This window comes from Ursus arctos, unplaced genomic scaffold (genome assembly GCF_023065955.2).
Source record: "Ursus arctos isolate Adak ecotype North America unplaced genomic scaffold, UrsArc2.0 scaffold_32, whole genome shotgun sequence".
NCBI classification, from domain to species: Eukaryota; Metazoa; Chordata; class Mammalia; order Carnivora; family Ursidae; genus Ursus; species Ursus arctos.
In genome coordinates, this window is record NW_026623008.1 from 8,660,074 (window position 1) to 8,683,746 (window position 23,673).

Below are 23,673 nucleotides of genomic sequence, written 5' to 3' on the forward strand. Positions count from 1 at the left end.
ATACAAATAGATGTTATAGGGGAGCCTGGCTGGCTCAGTCAGCGGAGCATGCGACTCTTGATCTCAGGGTCGTGAGTTCAAGCCCCACGTTAGGTGTAGTAATTACTTAAATAAATAGTTCTTTTAAAAAAAACCAACCAGAAATAGGTTTTATGGGACCGTTAAATCACAGCTCTCAAGAGAAGCACGCCACCATGGCGCACATATATACAGGATGAGGGATAGCAACGGCTGCCTCTAGCCCTTCCGCCCCTGCAACAATAAGAGCTCTAGAGTCATGGGCTGCTCCCTTTGGAGCTCCAGTAATAGTTGAAAGTGATCAGGGAACTCATCTCACAGCCGTCTCAGTTAAAAAGCTCTGTGGTCAATGGGACTGCCATTGGAATGACCATCTAGCAGCAGCCCTACGGCGGCGGGATATAAAGAGAGATTTAATGGATTATTCAAAACAGAATTATGATTGGTAGAAAAACAAGGGGGTTTCCAATGGGCCCTGGATGTAGCTTGCTTTTTGCTAAATCAGAGACAGATTCCAACAAGATGGTCCCCAGAAGATGTTAAACACTCCTGCCCCAGGTATAGGAAAAAGGGAGGTAACAGTAGACACACGTAAAGGAGCCACAGAACTAAAGGACAATTCTGCACGTTACCGGCTATTGTCACTCACGGGCACAGACACTCTCATTGGACCACAGTGGCGAAAGGACAGTTGCAGCTTAAGAGAACCCAGGACCCTTCTCCTATGGACGTACTTTAAGAATAACTGGAGGAAAATTACATACCGCGGAGGCCTCAGATTACAGAGCAGAAAACTGCTATATATTCTCGTACCCTACTCACTTTGCACTTGTCACTAGAGGACAAGTCACATACACGCACATTCACACTATCAATTAGGGTACGAAAATGCAGTGTCGACCTTGTTTCCTGCCAACGACGCTGCTGGGTGAAATTTTCCTTATAATTGCCAATATTCTCCTGATTTTTTCAAAAACATGTATTTGTTTGTTTGAGAGAGAGCACAAGTTGGGGGAGGACCAGCGGGAGACGGAGAAGCAGGCTTCGTGCTGAGCAGGGAGTCCAACACTTGACTGGATCCCAAGACCCCGGGATCATGACCTGAGCCGAACACAAATGCTTCAGCAACTAAGCCACCCAGGAGCCCCTTTTTTTCTGATTTTTTAAAAAATATTTTATTTTTAAGTAATCTCCATACCCAACATGGGGCTTGAACTCACGACCCCAAGATCAAGAGTCGCACACTCCACCAACTGAGTCAGTCAGGCACCCCCTGATTTTCTTTTTTATTGAACCAGATCTCCAACTCAAACTTTATCTGTTTAAATGTTATATTTGCCTCCCTCTCATAGACCTTTATTTCACTCACTCTGAGCAATCAATTTCCCACACTGAAGTGTCTTCCTTGCCCAATTAATGCAAAGGAAAAACACTGAAATGATTGGTAAAGAAAAATGTAGGGATTCACACATCCTCTTAATTTGTTTTTTGATATTTTTAGGGTTTAAAAAGTGTTGAAAGTGTGTAATTCCTAGGAGGAGGACGTTATCTGAATGGATACCCCGGTGACAAAGCTCTGTAGACTGTATCAGCTGCGTGTGGGGCAGAGGGGTGGGGATTCTCCTCCTGGCACCCCCGTTTTCTCCATGAGAGGTCGGCTGGTGTGTATGACTGTGACATCTATTAGGTGACCAAAGCTGCTCTTCCTTCAGCAAGGGCTTTAATTGTCTTTATTTGTCAGAGGGCATTATGCTTGACCTCCAAAATTTGGCTGACACTTTCCTGATGAGAGTCATAGCCTTTGAGTTGGTCTGATATTTTGATGTCTTTGCTGGGTTCTGAGCCACATCCTGGAAAGCCACCATCACTTCTGGAGCTTGTCTGGCTGTGAGAACCTCTGGATCACTATGCATTTCGGAATTTCGTTGAGCCCAGGCATTCCTGCCCTTCCAGGCACACCCCCACCCCCACCCCCAGGAGAATTACTAGGCATTTCCCCCGGAAAGCCACCTGGGACTGGCTTCTTCCCCCCCACTCTGGGCTCTCTCAGGTTCTCCCAGAGCCGCCTTAACCCTTTCTATTCTTTCTTTGAGCTCTCGCTCTTCACATTTTTGCTCACACTTTCTCTGATGTTCGGCAATTTTCTGCGCCGTCGGTTGGACCTCTTTCAGCACGCGCTAGTATCTTCCTCATAACCCAGTTTACAGGCGAGGGCGAGACCCTGTGCCACTTCTTCCCAACGGCACAGAAGTCTGTGTGCTTTTTCCCTCACCACTTGCAAGGCTGCATCAGGACGTATTTCAGTAGCTCTGTCACAGTCTCGGATGGCAGCACTTGGCTTCTGTAATTTCACGAAGACGCAGGCTCTCTTGGCATACAGAACAGCCAAGCGAGGATCCAGCTCCTTGGCAACCGTGAACAAGTCAGTGGTTTTCTGTAGCTCACCGTCCTTCAGGGCATCAACGACAGCCACTTTTTTATCATCCGTCTGAGCCATCATTTCCTCGATCATCTCTAGACCGTCATCTCCCGTTTCTTAAGGGGCGTCAGCATCTGGTTCAATCACAGCTTCACTGTCAATTTCTAGATCACTTTCCTCACTTGATGGTTCGTCTGTATGTTTTCCTTTGCCTTCTCCCTGTTTTTTTTTTTTTTCTTCCTTGATAATGTCTTTTGATTTAGTTTTAGGAGTAGCAGGTGGTATTTTACTCCCCATGCTCTCCGCCTGCTCCTGCGGGAGTGATGCTTGGCTCCCACGTACACATTTTCACAGAAGCTCGCGCACTGTGCTTGGCGGGGGGTGGTCTGTGGTTCAGACGTGGCAGGAGGTGGTGGGGCGGGCAGAGGTTGTGGCCCCCTTCCAGGCACGGGTGCTGGCTGAGCGCGACCGTGCCCATGTGGAAGGGGGCGGCTGCTGGGAGCTCTCCTGATTGTTTTGTCTTTTGAATTAACTGGATACTTCACCGACTGCCACAACAGAAATGGCCACACTGGTAACAGGTCCCAACCACTGTGTAGAAAATTAGCTAATTACACCATCTGCGCAATTAATACAGCATTGAAAGAATAAGGTTTTTCACATAAAGGGAGAAAGAGAGACACACCAAACACCAGACCCAGCCATGCCAGACCTCCCAGAATCTTCTGACAGCAATCTAGATTTGGCACAGATAACGTGGGAGGACGATCCAGAAATTGCCTGCTGGTTGAAGCAGCCTGGGAAGGTCCCTCAGATTTTTCAGAAGGCGCATCGGATGACGACACCTGGCCACAACAGGTACGTGGCGGTTGGTTTGAGCGCCAAGGTGTCCTCACTCTCACGAGGCATGCTCATTTTAAGGATTGCTTCTTTTTTTTTTTTTTTTTAAAGATTTTATTTATTTATGTGACAGAGAGACAGCCAGCGAGAGAGGGAACACAGCAGGCGAGTGAGAGAGGAAGAAGCAGGCTCCTAGCGGAGGAGCCCGATGTGGGACTCGATCCCGGAACGCCGGAATCACGCCCTGAGCCGAAGGCAGACGCTTTAACGACTGCGCCACCCAGGCGCCCCTTAAGGATTGCTTCTTGACTGAACTAGCCGCAGCACTAGGAGCCTTAAGACTACTGGAAGTCTCAAACAGAGGACTTGTTGGCTTTCGATGTACTATTGTCACTGGATACAAGGCTTGATTAATCAGAGAGATAACGGAGGATGTTATTTTAGGCTACAAACATACCCACTTGTACCCCACGATTGCCAAAATTTGGTGGCTGGTCTTATGTATGTATGATAACCATCACTTCAGCCAACATTCTGATGAGCTCAGAAGATAAAAAATAAGACCTTAGCTCCTGAATACAGTGTAACATTCCCTCCACCACAAAACCAGCCCGTGCCTGAACTCAGTTTTTCAATCAAGTCCCAACCATACCAGGATTGCCTGAACGAGTACCAGGCTGTATTTCCAACAATAATCTGTTTCCAGAGCTAATTACATGTGCACTGAATTCTACTAGAGCTCGGAAAGTGGCTTTTAGGGGTGCCTGGGTGGCTCAGTCGTTAAGCGTCTGCCTTTGGCTCTGGGATCGAGCCCCGCATTAGGCTCCTCTGCTGGGAGTCTGCTTCTTCCTCTCTCACTCCCCCTGCCTGTGTTCCCTCTCTCACTGGCTGTCTCTCTCTCTGTCAAATAAATAAATAAAATCTTAAAAAAAAAAAAAAAGAAAGTGGCTTTTAGACACTTTTGCCCTTAGAGTGGTGATGGTCAGCTTTGCCAACACAATTTTTAATCTAGCTTACAAACTGCACACCTTCATCGAGCCACAGATAGATAGCACGAACCACACGCTAAATGACTAGGGATAAAATACGACAGAATGTGAAAGACCAGACTTATGTTCATTCAATGAAGACATTAATAACATCTCAAACCAATATGCCATTCACATTATAAACAAGAATATTTTAACTGAAAACATGGAATCAATCACATCCATTAAATTTAAAAATATTAGTACCATCCCATGTAATCTCACCACACAAACATGTGTGCCCAACATGGAGTCATACACCGCAGGCTACCCAGACAGCACATGCCCTGAATTTTATAATAACCTCATACAAATCTTTTGTCAACGCGTGGTATGAATTTTGGTACCAACCAGGCATGGAACAAGAGAATATATATAAGGAATATGACTATCCTGAAAATATTACTAGTACTGATCCTTATGATGAATATCTTCAAAGCACCGCTACTGCTAAACCCTCATTATATCCTTTTCCACACTTTACCCCATCCCTAGAAAAAGCTCCAATGCCAACAGGATGCCCAAAGGATGACAACATTATATCCACAAATGAAAATGATACATATTATAATTTCAACTTGACAGATGTTTCAGACTTTCCATTTTTGGGCAATTTTTGCGTGAGACATAGGGATACACCATGTGATATTTGGTATGCCAAAGCTTCATCAGCTTACTTAAGACCTGAAGAATTTTATTAAAAAAAAAGTAATGGAACTTTTGCACCTGCAGAACTGGATTGGAGATTAAAAATAGGACCAACCTTGCTTACACAACCAGATGTTCAATTCACACACCCAGCTAGACCTGATTTACATGTACCTAAAAACTCACTTCATTATATGGAGCAATGATGCCATAATTGGGTAACGGTGTGCCTAAGAGCCCTCAAAGGTAATTTTACCACATACCCACACAAGGATTATGCTACAAGGTCCATCAATGCTTTTATTATTTTTTTAAGGATTTTATTTATTTATTTGAGAGAGAGAGAGAGCACACGAGCAGAGGGGTAGAGGGGCAGAAGCAGAGGGAGAGGGAGAAGCAGACTCCCCACTGAGCAGGGAGCCTGACATGGGGCCAATCCCAGGACCCTGGATCATGACCTGAGCCAAAGACAGATGCTTAACCAACTGAGCCACCCAGGCGCCCCAAGGCCAATGCTTTTATTTTTTTTTATTTATTTATTTTTAAGATTTTATTTATTTATTCGACAGAGATAGAGACAGCCAGCGAGAGAGGGAACACAAGCAGGGGGAGTGGGAGAAGAAGAAGCAGGCTCATAGCGGAGGAGCCTGATGTGGGGCTTGATCCCAGAACGCCGGGATCACGCCCTGAGCCGAAGGCAGACGCTTAACCGTTGTGCCACCCAGGCGCCCCACCCAAGGCCAATGCTTTTAAAACTAATCCTTGTATGCTTTCAACTAAACCTTACAGTGGCACACACCAATGCCTAAATTATCCATTTGGGACGAAGCAGACTTTAAAACACTGGATTACAGGATGTAGGCATTACCCTGAAGGACCGATACATTGCTCTAGAGCAGGAAAGATAAGCTCCCATTCAGCCATTGACACCTTCTGCATTCCACATCAGAATGGAATAGAATCGAAGCTCTTAAATGCTTTAATAGCGCAGGATATAGTTTCCATTGGAATGGTGACACAAACAGGGGCTACACAGGGATGTCACACAGCACCTCCATCATTGAAGATATTCCCACGGAATTTGTCATGCCCTCATGGAACTGACATCTCTTCCAATGATAACACTTATGGACACGCTCCAGGCTTATCAAATGTTGGATGCGATATTACATGGTGGAATGTTTCTAGTTTAAGGGACTACCCGTTACAGAGTCCTCTACCGCAGGCCAACATCACGACTTATAAACCACCCACGAACATTACGAATTGTTGGAAATCTGGGCACCCTGTAGTTAAAACGGAATGGTTCACAGGACACTCTATGACACCAGTACAATCCTACCTAAATGAGTTTTGGCACGTGAGCGGTAAATGGGGCAATATGATCTTTACCTGTGCTTATACTCTAGATAATTTTGAAGATTTATTTATTTATTTATTTATTTATTTATTTATTCATTTATTTATTTAAGAGAGAGAGCACAGGGGTGAGGAAGGGCAGAGGGAGAGGGAGTGAGAGTCTTAAGCAGACTCTGGGCTGAGCATGGAGCTCTACACGGGGCTCGATCTCACGACCCTAAGATCACCACCTGAGCCGAAACCAAGAGCTGGGTGCTCAACATCCACATATAATGTTATTTTAATATCAAAATCTGAAGTCAACCCATACAATGTAACAAAGGAAGCGATCATACCAATATGTCCATTAGAACAATTACACTCGGGGTGCCCAGCTGGCTCAGTCAGTGGAGCACACGACTCTTGATCTCAGGGTCGTGGGTTCGAGCCTCATGTTGGGTGCAGAGATTACTTAAGAAAAAATCTATCCTTTGGTTAATGAAACCTCAATTTTCAGCATGGCGGAAAACATTGGGAGTTGATTTTAACGCAGAGTTAGCTACATGGATTGATCCGGATGTGCAATAGTATTTCTTCTCGTTGATCCAACCATTGGCTGCACAGTGGGTGGAACGTACCTGGTTAGCACAGCATCCTACCTGTGAGAATACACCAGAATGGATTCATCCACACCAACTGACAGAGCTAAAGGAGTCACCTTGGACAAGTGTGGTGTGTTCCCCAGGAGTCCGGGCCCACGTATCATTGAGAGAGAGTGTTGGAATGCTACACACTCTATGAGAACATTCCATGGGAAGCCACAAGGGACGCATGGCAGTACCGACCCAACACCCAAACTCCTCAGGCCAAATATGTTTGAACGTATTTTACCTAAGCCTCTGAGAATATACAAACCCATGCCGCAGAGCGTTGAAATAACCTTCCAAAAGGAACGATTCGATTTATACTGTATACAACCTGAATAAGGTTTAGGGCACAGAGCTAGGAACAACCAGCCATGAATGGCCCAAATGACCACCCCAGGGATAGGATTAGGTTTAGAAAGCCTACAATCCTGCTAGGATTAGGCATCATCGCTAACTTTATTACCTCTGGAATTCAGGGAGCAGAAGTCCAGACTATGAAGCAGGAACTATTTGCATTTAAAAAACACATGAACCCCCCAGTTCATGCAGTCATAAATTCAGGTTCCAAGATCTCCTCGGCATTCAGAAAACTATCTTCCCTTGTCTCAGCTGTGCATGGTTACCATGCCTGCCAACGGGACTTCAAGCCGAACACCGACCATAAGGTCCAGGCCCTCCAACAAAATTCACTTCAGCTTAGAGATTTCTACGTAAGAGACCAATTAAGAAATAGTTGCCATCGAATGGAAAATGTCCTCCGGAGAGCATGGAACGATATTGGAAACATTATTGCAACAGGAAAAATGTATTCTTCTGATTGGACAGACTCTCTTTTATGATTAGACACCTCCAGACCTCGAGGGTGTGATAGTACCGGGCGATGTCAACTTTCATGGCTCAGACTATTAGGGGGTCAAAGCTTATTAGCATATGACACATGTGCTGTGTCACAACAAATACATGGTAACATTGTACTTCTGGCAGCACATACACCCCTCTGGCTTGACGGATGTTTATTACCCCCAGAGATGGTATTCCAGTGGTCTCATATCATGTATTCCACCGGCATGAACTGGAAATTAATCCTAATCTTTGTCCTTTGACAAGGACATCCACTGAAAAGTTATTTTTGTCACGGGACTCTTTATTTATTTTTTAAAGTTTATTTATTAGGAATTTCTACCCCCAGGGTGAGGCTGGAGCTCAAGACCCTGAGATCAAGAGTCACATGCTCTTCTGACAGGGCCAGCCAGGCACCCCTGGACATGGGACACTTTCATTGGACAATTTGTGCTAATAGCTTTTCAGAGGTCACGTTCTCTCCTCATGCTAGAATGAATGATATTATCATCACCATAAACAATGAATGTATTAAAATGTTGTATGCTATTAAGGTAACACTTTTAGATGAAAACTTGGAAGGACCCAGAGCAGCCCATCAACTCTTACCCAGCAAGACTACCCACTTTGAACACGTTGCACGGGCCACGCATGAGGCCTCAGCGCTCAACACCAACCTACGTGCGCTGAACAAAGATACACAAGACTTACATGAAGAACGTTCCTTTCTAGAGCTGTTAGCAAAACCCTTCAAACACACGATTTTTTCTGGTTCATGGTCTGACTTTAAAATACTTAAAGATGGGATGGAATTCTGCCTGTGCACACGTTTGGGAATCCATTAAGGAAATTCTATTGCTTTTAGTTATTATTTTTGTAATATATGTTATTTTTTTTTTTAAGATTTTACTTATTTATTTGACAGAGAGAGACAGCCAGCGAGAGAGGGAACACAGGTGGGGGGAGTGGGAGAGGAAGAAGCAGGCTCCCAGCGGAGGAGCCTGATGTGGGGCTCGATCCCAGGACTCTGGAATCACGCCCTGAGCCGAAGGCAGACACTTAACGACTGCGCCACCCAGGCGCCCCTGTAATATATGTTATTAAACACACTGTTAGAATGTTATACCCCCCTACGCTGAAGAAGGAAAAGTCACAAGAAGACTATGATTAGCCATAACCCCTCTGTTCTTCTCTAGATGGACCAAGAGCCAATGTCAAAGATTCCATAAGAATTTTTGGACTTTTATCTGCCTATAGTTGGAAATGTGAGTTTTATTTCATTTATTTGAATTACTTTGTTAACTTGCTAACTTACCTTCATTAAATCTAGATTTGGTTTTTCCTCTCTCTTTTTGACTTAATTTAATTATTAGATGTGACTTTGAGTTGAAGTTTGTTGACTGACTGATTGATTGATCCAATGGGGCTTAAACTCAGAACCCTGAGATCAAGACCTGAGCTGAGATCAAGAGTTGGACGCTTAACCCACGGAGCCACCCAGGTGCCCCAGAGTTTTTTTTATTTAAATCCTTACCTCATTTTGCTTGATTCAGTTTAATATATCTAACTTCTTCAGATTTGATGGGATCTTTGCTTTACGACATCAATTAATGTTTCATACGGTTTGTGTTTTGTTGATTTTGTTTGATTTTCATGGAAAACGTGATTAAATAATTGAGATCTGCCTTCTTCCATGTGACCAAACTAGGACTGCTACCCTGCTTTAAGACATATTTGATTTCTGCATGAATCTTACAGATTTGTCATGAGCAATCACGGGCGGCCTGTCGAGAGCAAGATGGAGTCAGTCATGCCAAGCAGGGGCCCGTGTCAAGCAATGTCCCAGGCAGTGAAAGGAACTGCAGCTACCAGATCTCGCTGAGACCCGCACCAGCTGAGGATGCCCCAGAACTGATAACCAACAGAAGCAGACCGGGTCTGCAGGGGCCCGAGACGGATTCAACCCCTTTAAAAGGGGAGGATGTTTGCAGCGAACTGTCAGAGTCTTCAGATATGAGCCCTCTCTGTCTGATCTCCTCGAGAAGGCAGCCGCACCCAAGGCTCTGCCCGATGGATCTCTGAATAGAAGCCCGGGGTCTGGGGACTGTCCCTGCACTGACTTGCTGCCTGTTTTCTCCTTAGAGTCAGTATCAGTCAGTCGGGTGGGGGAGGGGGTGGGAAGCGACTCACTCTCCAGATTTCTCTCAGCACGCACACTCTGGGCCACCTTCTTATGCAAACCAGCAGCGAGCTAAGAAGGAGTCCCTTGGGGCTGTGGATGGTAACTGTTGGGTTTTTCTCAGCCCAGAACAGTCCCAGTCTCCAGGCCTACCTGAGGCCTGAGTTGGGGCTGGGCCTCAGGTGCCCAAGACCTCCAGGATTTCAGGCCTGATGAGCGCCAGGCCCAACCAGGCTTTAAGGCCTTTTGGCTCCTGTGTGGCAGGAGAGAAGGTCCTGGGTGTGGGGCTGCCCCTTCCTCAGTGCTGTGGAGGGACTGGGCGGGGGAAAGGCCAGAGGACTTTCTGAATGAACTCTAAGCGCTGATGGGCAGCTCCTGCCAGGAACAGGGTCCCTCCTGGCTGGGACTGTGGCCTGCTCCCGTGCGCCCTCCTGGGCTGTGGTGACAGTATGACAATGGTGCCCACATTCTGTTCTGGGTTTTACTTTCCGAGCCTGCTTTTCTCGGCATCCACACCGCACTCCTAGAGGGCTGACATCGCCCATGCCTCCCAGCGCCCTTGGCCTCAGCATTCAGTCATCCAAACAATAGGGCAGTGAGCCAAGCCCCACTCCTGTCAGTGGACAAGACAGGCAATCCCTGCTCCCGTGGGCTCCCATCCTAGGGGGAAAGTCAGGCTCCTGGCAAATAGTTTCAGATGGTGGTGTGAGGCTTTTCTTGAAAGGAGCGAACAGGGTGAGGTGACAGAGACTGGCCCCAACAGTTTGGGGTTGGGGGAAGGTCTCTTTGAGGCGGTTTCATCTAAGCCAAGACCGGAAGGATGAGAAGGGCAGCATTTTAAAGATTTATTTTTTTAGGGCTGCTGGGCTGGCTCCATCAGGGGAGCATGTAACTCTTGATCTTGAGGTCTTGAGTTCAAGCCTCACGTTGGATGTAGAGTTTACTTTAAAATTTTTTATTTTTTTATAGTTTTATTGGGGTATCATTGACGTACACACTTTACCTATTTAAAGTGCTCAATTTGGTGTTTCGGCCCACGCGTACACCCCTACAGGCACAGCCAAGATAGCGAACGTATCCGTCACCTCCCAAGTTTCCTTGGAGGGCCAGCGTTTTGAAAAGTTGGGGAATAGGGTTTCAGACAGAGGGACTGGCATGTACAAAGGCCCTGTGGCAGGGACAAGCTTGGTGGCCACAGGAACAGAAAGGAGGCCAGTAGGGAATAGGATAAGGGATAAGGTGGAGGTGGTGAGGGGCACGAGCCCCACCTGGGGGTCTTTTTGGCTTTGAAGAAAAGCTTGGTTCTGAATCAAAGTGCTTCCTTGACACCCCCTTGACCAGTGAGTGCACAGTCACTTTGTATTTGGCCATCAGACCCTCTGGTCCTGTCCTCACCAAGGCTCTTCTGAGAAATCAGCCATGTGGGTCTTGACACCCGCTAATGACTTAGTAAGTGGTTTCCCCCAGAAATGATTTACATTTTAACCGGGGCCTTCAATACCTCCACCCATGGGAATGACTAGTGGTGGAATTTCAGGCTGAGGGACAGGCCCATGGATGGAGCCTTGATCAATCACGCCTTTGTCTCCGAATTCTCAGCCCTCAGAAAGTGAAGCTGGCTTCTTGAACGTTCTGGTTGTAAGTTACGATTGGAGGACAGGGTGCCTTTGACTCCCTCCCTCAGACCCTCCAGGGTTGGTCCTTGTGAGTCTCCCCCCGCTGGACTTCCAGAGACCCTGCTCTCATGGGGGTGGGGAAGAAGGGGAAGTGGACCGAAACACAAAGCCAATCCTCATAGAGCAAATTCCTTTACAGCAGCCGCTCTGGGAGCTTGAGAGCAGCCTCTGGGGCAACCGGGAAGTGTGGGCTACCCCTGGGGCTTCAGGACATCACCATCTGGGGATGCCAGTCACAGCAAGGACAGCCACCACCCTAGAGAGCGGGGAGAGGCTTACTCTACAGTCACAGATGGGTCCGAATCACGGCTCTCAAAATTCAGTAACTGGGTGGCTTGGGCAGGTTATTTCTCTGAGCATCCGATTTCTCATCGATTTTTAAAAATCATCCCTTAAAAAAAAAATAGTCACTTTGCAGGGCTACGGTGCTGGGTACCTCGAAAGCACTTTTGACTCATTCATTCTGTATTTTTTTTCACTGATGTCCATGTCATGCCACGCTCTGAACATTGGGGGCCAAGTCCCTGCCCTGGGGTGGGGGTTGGTGGGGGGAAGGATTCTTTTTCTCCTAGGAAGCCGCCAGACCCTGGCCTTGGTTTTTCCATCTGTAGGGTGGGCGCAGTGCTCCCTGGAGGGAAGCGTGGCTTACCGGGCTAGGCAGGGCCCTGTGAGGCACGGTCCCCGCTTTCCTGAGTGGCTGCCCCTGGGCCCTCCTGTCCAGGCACCCGGGATCAGGGACCTCGCTGCGGGGACACGCCCGAGGGGACACACTCTCCTCACCTGTGCCTCCAACTGAGCTTCTGCTACTCTCAGTTGTTTGTTTCCTTCTTGTACCCGAGGCCTCTGATTCCGTGATTAATATTGGACTGGGCTTGGTTTCCTGAGAGTGGAAATGACTCACCCCCATTCACAACGGCTCTGCTGAAGCAGGAAGGTCTGGGGGAGATGGGGACTCCGTGATGGGGAGCCGAGGCCCACAGGGTCATCCCCGCCACAGGCTGGGCCTTGGCCAGGTCTCTTTCCCTCTCTCCTCTTAGCTTCCTCCTCTGTCGCTCTGGAAGGTGGAAGGCAATATTGGAAACTGGAAGGAACAGAGGGAGCCCCTACACGGCTCCAAGGCCCAGAAGCTCACGAGGATTCAAATCACCTCCTGGGGCTCGGTCAGGAGAGCAGGGCCTCCGCATGGTGCTAGTCACACGAACCTTTTACCCTTTGCCGTTGATATCACGGTTCATATTGTGCATGAAGAAGTGGAGGCTCAGAGAGGGTGAGTGACTGGCCAAAATCCACACAGCCAGTAAGTGGCAGAGGTAGAATCTGACCCGGGCTGTCTGGTTTTAGCATCTCTGCCAGCCTAGAAGAGCAGGGCTGGACGTGTCCTGCAGGCAGGAGCCCCCAGGCCTCCTCTGCTTCACTCTCCCTCTGCTTCAGACCAACAGGACTTACAGCAGACTGTCAAATCCCAGCCCATTTCACAGATGAAGGCACTGAGGCCTGGACGGGGATAATTGCATGGCCCCAGGTTCCAGGGCTCCCTGCTCTCCATCTAGTCTTCCCATCCCTAGAGCTGTCCCTCATCAGGCTGGAGCCAAGACTGAGCCTGGACGTGGGCGCCGAGGCCCGGGGAAGCGCCCCACAGCAGGAAGACCAGCAGGCTGCTGGCCTGCCGAGGTGCAGGGGAAGGTCACCCATCTGGCATCACCGGAAGGGCCAGGGAGGACCCCTGATGCCCCGGAGCCTGAAACCCCTGTGTGAGTGATGCCTGGCTGGAATGGTGAATGCCACGGGAAACTCATCCCTTGGCAGGGGGAACACCAGACTGTGAGCATGTCATCTGTGGTCCCCACAGGAGAGGTCTGGGGCCATCGCGGGCGTCTGGGTACCCGGTGGGAGTGGGGCAAAGGGCAGAGAAGCCCTTTATATTTCTCTGCTTGCAATTCGGAGATTTCTACGTCCACTGTTTTATTCTGCGCTCATCACAGCCCTCTGAACAGCCTGGCAGTTTTCCAATCCACGCCTGGCCGAGAAGGCAACATGCGCCCCCCGTGAACCCCGTCCACCTCCAGGTATTCACGCCCCTGTGCAGTCCCCGCCCACACGGGGAGAGCCAATCTGTGTCACCAGCAACACGGTGTGGAAGTGACGAAACATGACCTCTGAGGCTAGATCATAAGACATTGTGGCTTCCATCTTGTTTCTGGGGGATCACCTGCTCCGGAGGAAGGCTGCTGCCCTGTCGGGTACTCGAGCCACCGTGAGACTGATGTCTCCTGCCCGCAGCCATGGGAGTGGCTGCTGCTGGAAGCGGGGAGTCCAGTCCCAGCCAAGCCTTCAGATGCCTGCGGCCCCAGGGGACGTCTCTGAGCCAGAATCACCCTGTCAAGTCCCTCCTGAGTTGCCGACCCACAGAAACAGTGCAGTGTAATGTGTATTAAGCTGCTAAGTTTGGAGATACACAGCCACAGAGAACTAATATGTTCAGAGAAAAGAAATGCCTTCTGACATGGTTGGACCAAGACTCCCATACCAGTGCTCTTTTTCCTGGGGAAAGCAAGGGTGACAGGGGCCTAGAGGGAGAAGAGAAGACAGCTGAGACCTCAAGGTCAGACAGGATTGGAGCCAAATCCCAGCCCTACCACTCTCAAGCTGTGTGACCTCAGGCAAGTTACTTAACTACTCTGAGCCTCAGTTTGTGCATCTGTGAAGTGGGGATAGCAATACTGACCTGAAATCTTGTTGCCAGGATTAAATGGCCTGGGTATCCTGCTTGGCGGGGGGGGGGGGGGGGGGTGTGCACTGCTGAATCTCATCTGGGCAGCTGGGAACCCCTGATGTTTTTTCCTTCCCAACTTTAAGGAGTGAACTTCCTGCCCCCAGCCCTCAGTGGCCACTACTCACCACCCCCTGAAAAGCCAGCGCTGAGTGTCCAGGATCCAGCGAGTGTTCTGGGCCTCGAGACAGGGAGACCTCGGGGGGGGGGGGGTTTGAGTTGGAGGCAGCTAGACTCATAGGTCTCGCCAGAGAAGCTTCCTAATGGAGAGTCCTACTTCCGTCAAGGCTCCCAAGGAAGGTACTCAGAAAAGGACCTGGGCGAACATTTCCAAAGCCCAGGCTTTCCTCTTCCGAGTTTCAGCCTCCTAGCTGCCTGCTGCTGCTTGGGGCAGAAAGAATCCCTTTATCCGCGGAGGGTATTTTGGGGCTATTTGGGGCCAGGGTTCCCAGCTGTTGGGGAAGTCCCTGGATTTCCTGAGCCAAGTCGGAACCTTGTGTCTTACTCAGCATCTCTTTGGTGACACAGGCTCCCCGTTCCCTTCGGAGCGCTTCCTGCCGTGCCCGCCTCCTGCCCCCTTCCTCTGAGATGAGAGGGTGCGGGCAGGCTCCGCTCACCTTCCTGCCCCCCCACCCCCCCCGCAGGCCCCGGGGGCTGGCTTCCACAGCTCGCACAGGCGGGCACGGCCCCTGTGATCCCACAGCAGGGCCCGCCGCTTGCTGCACCTTGCATGGGGCCCAGGGACTTCCCCTCCTGTTCTTCAAAGCACTTTCACACTTGTTAGGGGGTTCGCGAACCACTTGGAACCCGCAGGAGGTGCCCGGTGGGCTCTGTCCGGTGCCTGCTCTTTATAACCCTATGAGCCGCCACTTTCCTGGGTGGCTGCGATTCCGACAGTAGAGGCTGGGCTTCCCGGGGCTCCAGCCCGGTCCCTGGCCACACAGCATGCCCTTCTCTCCGCCGGCCAGTTGTGCGCCCACGGTCCTGTGCCAGGCACCGGCTCGGGCTCCTGAGGCATCCTGGTCCTCCAGAAGCAGTTTCCTGCGACTGAGGGATATATGAACCAGTCATTACAGTCATGACACAGTAAAGATCAGTTCTAGAATTGAGGTACCAAAAAACGACAGAAACCGCCTTTCTGCCTGGGAAGATGGCTGGGGGAGGGGAGGGGACTGTGCCAGGAAAGTGACAATGAGGAGATGACCTTTAGGGGAGCAGGCTGTGAAGGGGAGCAGGAGTCCGAGGTGTGTTCCTGGTGGAGGACTGGGATGGGTAAAGGTGGAGGACCGGGATGGGTAAACGCATGAATGAGGCGGAGGCAGGATGGCACGTGTGGCTGGAGCCGAGGGCAGCGGGAGTCGCTGAAGGGGAAGCCAGAGCAGTAGGACTGAGCCAGGAGATGCGGGGTCTCCAACACCACTGGCTTTGAGGACCGCCGGCCCAGTGGATTTCCTTGTGCTGTGCCTCGGTTCTTCACCTGCACGATGGGCACAAAGTGGGTTCTTCTTCATGGGGTTTGCCGGAGGTTTCGAGGAACCAATGCCTGAAAAATCGTAGCACAAAGTAAGCACTCATAGGCAGCTATTGTTATCACTATTAAGTAAATAATCTGATTTTTCATGGGAGAATGCCCCCCACCCCCATTGCACTTCTGCAAGGCTTCTGTGCAGGGGAGGGTTTGTGAAAGGTCCCTGAAGAAGTCCATGAGGGGAATGTTGGGGCGGGGGGAGGTAGAGACAGGTTTCCAGAGCATCGCTAGTGGGACCATTTTTACTGGATGTGTAATATTCCAGTAAGTGGATGCACCACAGCCCATTACCCTTCACCCCTGTCGTCGTGATTCTTAGGGTATTTCCAACATTTATAAATAATGTTTTAGGAAACATTGCTGTGTTTATGATTTCCTTTATTCTTTTCCCAGCTCAACCATTACCTTCGGTTTTTTCTTTACTAGGGCGAAATTACTGAGCCCCAAGTTGTAAACATTTTTTTTTTCTTTTCTTGGCAGGGGGCTTTTGTTAAAAATTGCCATATTGCTTTCTGAAAAGGGTTGTAACACTTACCAGCAGAGTATGAATGCATATTCCAATTTCACCACCATTTTGGGGTTGGATTTTACCAAAGTTGTTTTTATATAGAAGACCAAAAAAAAAAAAAAAAAAAAAGCACAACACAAAAACACAAAAACCCCTGATGATTTAAGAAGTCTAAGAAGGTATCAAAGGTTGTTTCATTTGCATCTCTTGCTAGAAAGATGGAATTTTTAAAACTTATAATTACATGCCCTTGTATTTCCCCTGGGTAGGCTGCCTTGGTGGTGCTGTTTGGTTGTGCCTGTATGGGCTTAACAAGTGTTTATTTATTCAGGGCGAAGGCTCTTCTATAACAGAAAGCCCTGAACTGGGAAGCAGTTGTCCTGGGCTGCTCCTGACCCTGTCTGGCTCGTGAACATCATGGGTGGTCACTTCCATAATCACTCACTTAATTGTTGAACATACATGCTCATACATGCTGAGGGGAGGCACTGGGCCTGGGCACCCAGGGGAGAGCCCGGAAGGGGGTCTCCTGAAAGGATGCACCATTACAGGAAGCTTTTCCAAGTGGAATCCAGGAGCTTGAGGAGAGTTGGGTGTGGTGGGAAGGGCCGTTCTGGAATGCGCTAGTGGGAGACTGCTGGGAGGGCCAAGGAGATGAAGGTGTTTCTGGAAGACCGGGGGCTTCTACCTTGCGGGGACAGACCAAGACGCATAATCCTGAGGGTCACTGGGCTGTTCTGGGCTCAGGGCAAACAACTGGCCATCTTTAACTGGAGCACCTAGAACTGGCTGCCTATTTCTCGGTCTCCAGGTCTGAAAAAAAATATAACACAAGCAAATGAGTCCTTGACCTGCCGTCTACCTGGGGGTGCTCAATATATATGTTTAGAATGCAGAATGAAAGGAATAGAGAACCCATGGGATGGAGAAGCGCTGGAAGGGAAAATTATCCCCCTGCGAATGAGAACTTAATTTGAATGAGACTTGTGTGGTTTATTTCTTTCAAGTAAGAGTTCTAGGCTCTTCCTCTAGGCAGAAAACTCTCAGGGGATGGGGAAGTATTTGTGGATTGACAACCAAATGCTCTATACTCTGTCCATCAGTCCCTTCAACAGTTAGTCCATCCATCCACCCACCCATCCACCCACCCACCCACACACCCATCCATCCATCCATCCATCCATCCATCCATCCATCCATCCACCCACCCACTCACACACCCACCCATCCATCCACCCACCCACACACCCATCCATCCATCCATCCATCCATCCACCCACCCACTCACACACCCACCCATCCATCCACCCACCCACACACCCATCCATCCATCCACACACCCACACACTAATCTGTCACCTCACCCACCCACCCATCTATCATCCATCTACTGATTCATTTTTTAGCAAATATTTATTCAGGGGGTGTTGGCTTTTTCTGCAGTCCCCTGACTCTAGCTGTCCCTTCTAAAAGAATCCCCAGGGCAAGAGAGAAGGTCTGGGTTGATCCGTGTTTGAACCTACTCAGGGCTAGCCCAATATATCTTGGAGTGGGGGTGGGGTGAGACCATTGTGCCGGGAGCCTCCCAATCTCCTGAGTCCCCCACCTCCAGGGTCAAGGGGTGCTGGGCAGGGCGTCCTGTGTTGGGGGAGCTGCCTTCCCTGGCCCTCGGTCCCACGGGGCCAGGCAGCAAACTCCCTGGAGCTGGGGAGGACGCCTTCCGTCCAATCGGGGCAGGTCTTTCAAAGAGCAGGAGGGGAGTGCGGCTTGTCCTGAGTCATCTCTGCACGTGTTTGTCCGCGCTTTCTTTTTTCGCTGCTGGTAGCGTTCCTGGAAACCGTTCTGGGTACCAGTGCACCTCTGGATGGTGGGGGAAGGGAAGAGTTAAGGCAGAGCCCTCAGAGCAAGAGCAGCCCACTTTTGAAGTGACTTCACAGCTGCGGCCGGTGCCGGGGAGGTGCGCTGGGGAAGTCTGCCGGCGCCCGCCGCTGGGGTTCACCCAGGTGCGGCTCCGCTTGGGCCCCGCACGTGGGCGCAGCGCGCTTCCCAGGCCGCCTAGGTGGGCACGTCCCCGGCCAGCTCAGCCTTCCGCCCGCCGGGATGTGCCCCCTCCGCGCTGTGCTGGGACTGCTGCTCCTGGGGGTGCTGGGAGCCTTCCCGCAGGTAAGAGGGTGGCAGGAGCCTGGGAGGTGTCAGTGGCCCAGAGTCCCCTCCTTGCTACCACTGCCCTGAGCCCCCGGGAGTGTGGGGAGCGTGGGGGACAGGGGAAGTCTCCTCACCTCATTACCGCCCAGCTGGGGTGAGGGGGCACAGATGACAAGCAGGGGGACAGGAACGTGCAAGGATTCACAGGTGGGAGGTTGGCTGCCTGACAGCTGGTGGGGGCCTCTCCTCCCCCCACCGCAGCCGAATGCTGCCATTATTCATTCAATGGGCAATAATGGAGCTGTGGGGGTTGCCTGCAGGAGGAGGGCTGTTTGTGGGTGGGGGTCCTGGGCAGGCCAGGTGGGGTCTCCGTGGCCAGAAGAGGTTGGTGTTGGGGCTCTCCTTGCTACTAGCCCCTGGTCCCTGAAATGGTTGGCGAGGGGGAGTTGAGTCCGGGTGAGACGCAGGGATGAGGGGGCTAGAGGGGCCAGATTAGTCCCCTTGCCCCCACCCGTCTGGCCGATGCGTGGATCCCGGGCCCTGGAGCACGTGGTAGGTGTCTGCCCCTGGAAAAAGGTCAGTGGTGGGGCTGACCTCTGTTGTTGGAAAACCCCAGAACCGAATTTGGGGACCACTTTAGGAAAACTGAGCCCTCACTAGTGGCCAGCCCTGAGCTAGGCATAGGGTGGGGGCAGAGCTCAGATTAACCGGACGTGGTCTACTCTACTGGGCGCTGAGCACAGGGTCTGAAGAGGAGAGAGGCCTGTGGCTGACCATAATACCCTGGTGGAATGCAGTAGGTGTCGGTGAGACCCTGCTGGGTGAGACCCTGCTGAACCTTGGTACCAAGCGCAAAAGGTGGTCTGTTGGGGGAAGGGGCAGGCCCATCCTCTTTAATCCTACAGAAAGGGAAGGCCCTATTGTAGACGTTGGCCCTATTCATCCCATCCTTGGGTCAGGGGGAGGAGGGATGTGGAGTGGGCTCCACGCAGGAGGAGGAAAAGTGTAAGTAGAAAAGGAGGACAAGCAAATGTGCCCCCCACCCAGCCCCACCCAGTCTTCCACAAGACAATGTGAGACAGAAGGCAGAGGGGGCATTGGGTTTCCTGGCTGCAGAACCCTCCTGGCCCTTCTGTTGATGACCTGGGGGAGGGTGTGAGTTTGGGGTGCCAAGGGCTCGGGGAGATAAAGGGAAGGAAGGAATGTGAGGGGGACTTGCGGCTTTGCTCAAGTGTGGTGGCTGGAGCTCCCGGGTTTCCTTTCTATAGAGCGAAACCCCTGTTTAAATTTTTTTGAAGTATGTATTTAATTATGCAAGGAATATATGAATATATCCTCAATGCAAAAAAATACAGATAAAGCTAAATCTTTGGACCTCCCCTCATCCTGATTCCTTTGGTCAGTGCCGTCATGCTTGGTGTTTCCCTGGCACACCTTTATAAATGCATGTCCCTGTTTTATTAGTTTTAGAGAAGTAGGTAGGGTTTCGCATAAACTCTACGGAACGTACAGTTCTTCATTTGGCTTTTACGTCTGCCATATGTCTTGGACATACTGTCTTGGCCATCCTCTGTTCCTCTTTTATTTATTTATCCCCCTCCCCCCGTTTATCTTTGAAAATGCTATGTAGTATTCTACCAAGTGGGGGTTCCATACTTTTATTTATTTAGGTCCCTGATGGGTGGGTGATAAGGTTCCTACCTCCGTTTCTGTTTGTTTGCAATTGCAATACACAGCCCCCCCCCCCAATAGGGATGCTTTTGGGAATGTGTATGCTTCTTTCCCAGAGAAGCAGCTGAGGCCAGAACGTAAAGGTTATAGGGTACAAATGCATTCAGGTTACAAGATGCCACCAAATTGTCTTCCAGGGTGGCTGGACACCCCCCCCCCCAGCAGTGCCTGAGCGTAGTGACTTCCCCACATCCTAACCGACTTTTGATCTTATCAGAGTTTTTATTTTTGTCAATGTGACCCGTGAAAAGGGCCATATCCTTGTTGTCTTCATTTGCATTTTCCGCCTACCAGAGAGCCTGCGTGGTGACTCTCGCGGGCTCAGACGCTGGGGCAGTTCTTGGCAGGAATTGGGCTGCCCGTGGGGGAGGGGGCTGCCTGCCCAGCTTCGTAAAGCCCTCCGACTCCCCCAAGCCTTCTTCCGCCTCTGCGGTCCCAGTGAAGTTTTGGGAATTCATCGTTCAAAAAAAAAAAGAAAGAAAAAAAAATCCCAAGTCGGGGTTGAATTTTAAATCCTTTTTTCTCACCGTCTGATTTGAGACTCCATCATTTTGTGGCTGACGCCTGAGGCAAGAATGCCTTTTTGCTGTGTGTCACCTTCTGAGAAAGAGCTTTGGCCTCTGACGCCCCACACTTCAGTCTTTCTCCCCGAAGAGAGTGGTTTTGGTCATGTGACCCAGGATGACTCTGATATGAATCCTGAGAAGCTTACATGGCCCTCATGCCTCCCCCTGGCCTCCATCTTTCTCATCCGGTCACCCCGGGGGTCGGTCGGTCAGTCGCTGGCGGCAGGGCAGGGAGGCCCAGGGCCTCTCCCTGAGCTCTGCAGACTTTACATTCTTGTCGTCCTCTTCCCGCCGCAACAGAACTCCCTCCGGCACCCACGCCCTCCCATCCCAGCTCCCTTTCCTTCCAGGAAGATCTAGGCCTTTGATGCTCCGCGGGGCACGGTTCTCCTGAACAAGCCTTTGCTGGGGTGATTCATAAGCTTGACGTGTCTCTCGTCCCACAGGGCTTTCCAGAGCTCCACTAGTGACCCCACAGAGCGGAGTGCTAACAGTGGGTTCTAGGTACCGGCAGGGGGGCGGGAGAGACTTTCCCGTCTTGTTTGGGAAAGGGGACTTTTGCCCCAGCTCACAGGCTGCAGGAGGCAGAATTCCACCTGATGCACCGGGAGGAAGGGACCCAGCGCGGGTGCCCGATGGGAAGGGGGAGAGGAGGTGTGGGCTGGGCTTACTCAGGGCCTCCCCTTCCTCAGAGAGAGGCCTGGGCAGCCGGGAGAGCACAGTGGGGTGAGGGGGGGCATTAGTCAGCTTGAACTCAGTCAATGCTGGAAGAAGGGCAGCGTTTACTGTAAGTTTGACTCTGCTCCCACTCATATCTGACCTAGACTTGTTTCTTGAGTTGATTGTGATTCATCCTTAAGCTCAAATGCACCTTCCTCCAGGCCTCTTTTGCCTCAGGAACATCATCAGAGGGAAAATAGGGCTGAGGGAGATCTGGGGAGCCCCGGAAACTTGGGGGTCGTTGGCCCAGATGGTTAGTTTAGCCCAGCCTGGGCCGGCATGGCCTCGTCGGGCTCATGCACTGACCCTGGGGGTGGCCCGTCTGGGGTCACGGCCGCCATTTTCCAGACAAGGATGCAGACGCTCAGAGGCAGGGGACGGTCTTGCCCATAGCGCCAGGACCGGTCAGGGGCTGAGTGGAACCAAGGCCTCAGACCCAAGGGACAGAATGTCAAAAAAGGCAGCTCAGCCAGACTGGTTCTCCAGCTTCTCTCTCTGCTGCCACCTCCCCCTGAGGCGCTGTTGGGGTGGAGGGCGGGAGGTATCCTTCCAAAATCTTTGCTGCCTAGGGTTGGAAACCACTGGCGTTCTCAGTGGCCTCCCTGGTGGGGCGAGACCTTTTCTATGCCGCCCAATTCAATTACTCACTGACTTCTTTGGTCTTCGGGGATATTCCTCCAAGTACTCAACTCATTCATAAAATTCATTCATAAAACCATAAAGGAGCAGCCGCTCTGCGCCTGGCGTGTACTCAGTGCTGTGGAGAGGTAAGCCATTATTAAGCTCCTCCTGGATGCTAGGTATTGTGGATGCAGGATGAAGGTGAACCGGTCCTTGCCCCCGAGGGTGTGGGAAGAGGGACCCAGAGGAGAGTGACCAGCGCTGTGGGGAGATCTGTCCCCCACCGCAGGGGCCTGTACTCGCTTCTGCTTGTGCTGGTTGGGGACAGCCTTTGCCGCGGGGCGGGGGAGAGGAGGGGGCCGGGGGGTAGAGGTCGTGATAAGAAGCTGTATATCGCGGATCGCGCCAATGTCCTTGCCAATGGCCGGGTCGAACAGCATGTCTGTGGGGGGGTGTGGGGATGGGCTCTTGAAGCTTCATCGTTGGCTTCTGTGCACGGTCTCTGGGCCTCCAGGAGCTGCCTGCATGATGCGGTTCCTGCAATGCAACAGGCCGAGAGTTCTCTCTGACCACACAGTCTCGTGCTGGAACAGGGGGCAGTGGACACTGGACCCCTGGCTTCCCTCCCCACGCAGGCTGGGATGGTGGAGGTGGTCCCTTCTAGCAGGTGGGCTGACATGAGGAGGAATCCAAGGCACCTCCAAGAGCGGACAAAAGCTAAAGTACCATGGGGAGGGGGGGCAGCTCCCTATTCTTTAACGCCGTTCAATTTTCCCCGGCAGCCGCTGGTGTCCCTCAGTGGGGTGGGGTTGCCGCTCCTGGGACTGCTAGCCCAGGGCTGGCGGATTTGATCACATCCGAGGTATCGCTGAATGTGAGGCCCGAATCCTTGCTGCAGCCCCAGAACTTTCAGGAGGACCGTGATCTGAACAACTGGCTCAGGGAGCTGGTCTGGGGTTTCTCTAGGGCAGGCGGGGCATCGGTGAGAAGTGAGGAGTTACCCGTCGCAGAATTTGGACCCAAAGCCAGACCTTGATAATGCTGACTTCCTTGCCTCCATGCGGTCCATCCCCTCTCGTATCAGTTGCTCTATAATCTTCAGTGGCTCCCATTGCCAAAGGCAACATTTCCCAAAGTCACTTCCAGGGAACAGGTGTTCCATGAGGAAAGCGTTCCATGACCAACTAAGATTGGGAAACAATTTGTCTCTGCCCCCCAACTTGTCGTTGGTGAATCAGAGAGCAAGCAAGCTCCTTAAAGGCCCCACGTTTTAAGCTGTAAACTCTCAGATGGAATCCAGTGGTTGGTGGGTTGGTTGTATTTTATTCTTTGGTTTTTTGTTTTTTGTTTTTTTCTTGTCACCCGTGGATATCGGGTGGAACCAGCATTTGCTGGCACGCCGTGTGGGAAACGACGAGTAAATGCAGCCTGTCTGGCCCCGAGTCCTGGGC

The 23,673-nt window shown here is 51.0% G+C and overlaps 1 pseudogene; it reads right to left on the bottom strand.

Moving 5' to 3' along the window:
• Positions 1-1,748: 1,748 nt before the first annotated feature.
• Positions 1,749-22,662, bottom strand: LOC113270668 (hsc70-interacting protein-like; annotated as a pseudogene).
• Positions 22,663-23,673: the final 1,011 nt, after the last annotated feature.